The sequence below is a fragment of the Mastomys coucha genome, unplaced genomic scaffold (assembly GCF_008632895.1).
Source record: "Mastomys coucha isolate ucsf_1 unplaced genomic scaffold, UCSF_Mcou_1 pScaffold12, whole genome shotgun sequence".
Taxonomy (NCBI): Eukaryota; Metazoa; Chordata; class Mammalia; order Rodentia; family Muridae; genus Mastomys; species Mastomys coucha.
The window spans coordinates 90,836,657-90,839,678 of NW_022196894.1; positions in this window are offsets into that span (position 1 = coordinate 90,836,657).

A 3,022-nucleotide genomic window follows, 5' to 3' on the forward strand; every position below is an offset into this window, starting at 1 on the left:
TTTTTCCCTTACTGCTTTTAGTATTCTTTCTTTGTTTTGTGCATTTGGTGGTTTGACTATTATGTGGCGGGGAGTATTTCTTTTCTGGTCCGGTCAATTTGGGGTTCTATAAGCTTCTTGTATGGTCATGGGCATCTCTTTCTTTAGGTTAGGGAAGTTCTCTTCTATAATTTTGTTGAAGATATTTACTGGCCTTTTATGTTGGAGGTCTTCACTCTCTTCTATACCTATTATCCTTAGATTTGGTCTTCTCATTGTGTCCTGGATTTCCTGGATGTTTTGGGTTAGGGTCTTTTTGCTTTTTGCATTTTCTTTGACTGTTCTGTCAATGTTGTCCATGTTATCTTCCGCTCCTGAGATTCTCTCTTCTATCTCTTGTGTTCTGTTAGTGATGCTTGCATCTATGTTTCCTGATTTCTTTCCTAAGATTTCTAATTCCAGAGTTGTCTCTTTTTGTGCTTTCTTTATTGTTTTGACTTCCATTTTTAGGTCCTGGATGGTTTTACTCAATTCCTTTACCTGCTTGTTTGTTTTTTCCTGCAATTCCTTAAGGGATTTTTGAGTTTCCTCTTTAAGGGCTTGTACCTCTTTACCTGTATTCTCCTGTATTTCTTTAAGGGAGTTATTCATGTCCTTCTTAAGTTCCTCTATCAGCATTGTGAGATATGATTTTAGATCCAATTCTTGCTTTTCCAGTGTTTTGGAATATCCAGGACTTGCTGCAGTGGGAGTACTAGGTTCTGATGAAGCCAAGTAGTCTTGGTTTCTGTCGGTAGGATTCTTGCGTTTGCCTTTCACCATCTCTTGATTTTTGGTGTTAGATGTTCTTAGTGACTCTAACAAGAGCTTGTCCTGTCCCTGATGCCCTGAAAGACCCCTGAGACTAGTGGGGCCTGTGCCTCCCAGCTGGCTGTTCCCGGCTTAGAAACTCACAGGAGAGAAGATGGCAGCTCTCACTGAAGACTCCGGGTCAAGGCAGTCCCTGGAGGCAGGCCCTCCACTTGCAGGGAAGGGGCAGCTAAGGTCGCTGATCCACCTCTGTTACTTGGAAGCTGAGAGGATCCTATTCCTGCCGCCCTGCGTCTCCCCTGCGACTTGTGGGGCCTGCGCCTCCCGACTTAGGAACTCACCAGAGAGAAGATCAAGATACAATTTTTAAATAAACATTTTTTCTTTTTCTTTTTATGATTTATTTTTGAGGTGTATTTATTTATTATTTTTATTACTTATTTATGTATATGGATGTGTGTGTGTGTGTGTGTATTGGCATCATACCAGAAGAGGGTGTTGGGTCCCCTGGGACTATAGCTATAGATGGTTGTGAGCGATCATGTGGGTGCTGGAAATTGGACTGAGGACCTGAGGGTGAGCATCCAGTACTGTTAACCACTGAATCCTAGTTTGACTCTCTTAATGATGAATAATGATGAATGAATTCAGAGGAATTTGAGTATGCATATAGAGTCATGGTAAGCATTTATCATTGCATGCACTGTGCTGGGACATGAGGAAGCTACAAAGATTTGCAATGACACTCTCTGCTCTGGGATTGCTTAGATTTAGTTACAATTTTCAAAGAAAGTATGTAATACAGGCACATATAAAGAGAGCTAGAGATAGATCACAGACAGGTAGGTAAATAGATAAATAGATGATAGATAGATAAATGATAGATAATAGACAGATGATAGATGATTGATAGATAGCTGATAGGTAGATAGATGATAGATAGAGAGATAGATAGATAGATAATAGATAAATGATAGGTATATGATTGATTGATAAATGATAGATAAATGATAGACTGATGATAGATAAATAGATAGATGATAAATAATATATGATTGATAGATAGCTGATAGATATACAGATAGATGATAGATTGATAGATAAATGATAGGTAGATAGATGATAGATAGATAGATAGATAGATAGATAGATAGATAGATAGATAGATAGATGATAGGTAGATTGATGGATAAATGATAGGTATATAGATGATAGATGATATGTAGATAGATGATTGATAGAGATAATAGATTATAAAAGGCATATAGAGGAGAAAATTGGGTAAAAGATAGATGAGAGAAAATAAGGCAGAAGTTGTAATAAGCCTTCCAGTGTTGTCTAGAACTTTGGAACACCCATAGGTTCTGTAACACTGAGTGAGGAGAGAGCCAGCGCTCTCCACCTTCTGCTGTTAAGGAGACACTGAAAATCTTTCTGAATTTTAGGAAAAACTATACTTGTGGAAGTAAAGGGTCACGAATAAAGAACTGGTCCATAAACCCTGGACAGTGGATGTGGATGGCAGTGCCATTACCACTTTAGGGTCAGCTCTTCACCACCTTAGGGGTCATCTCTTCACCACCTTAGGGGTCAGCTCTTCACCACCTTAGGGGGCATCTCTTCATCACCTTAGGGGTCAGCTCTTCACCACCTTAGGGGTCAGCTCTTCACCACCTTAGGGGTCAGCTCTTCACCACCTTAGGAGTCAGCTCTTCACCACCTTAGGGGTCAGCTCTTCACCACCTTAGGGGTCAGCTCTTCACCACCTTAGGGGTCAGCTCTTCACCACACTGGTGGATCAGTTCTTTACTTTTGGGCCCAATTTCTGAGGGAAAGATGCACCTGCTTCAGAACATCGGTGTGGGTGACACTGATGGCTAGGCCATGGCAGGCACCCGTGATTGTTAGCTGCTTTCTCTCTTTCCATCTATTTCTGCCCACTCATCACACATGTACACTTCCACGGACCATCTTTTGGCACCAGTTGTGAAGGGCTAGTAGCATTCTAAAACTCTCTTTTCAAAACAAACAAAACTCTTAATAAAATATGGCTGCCAAAGCTGCCAAGAGCTTATGGTAGTCTGGCTGCTTCAGGGACTAGAGGTTTGGGTTTGATATAATGGTCAGCTGATGGGAGGAATGATCTCACATTGTACAAGAGTCTCCAGAGGCCAGCAACATCAGTGAATGAGTGTATGTGTGTGTGTGTGTGTGTGTGTGTGTGTGTGTGTGT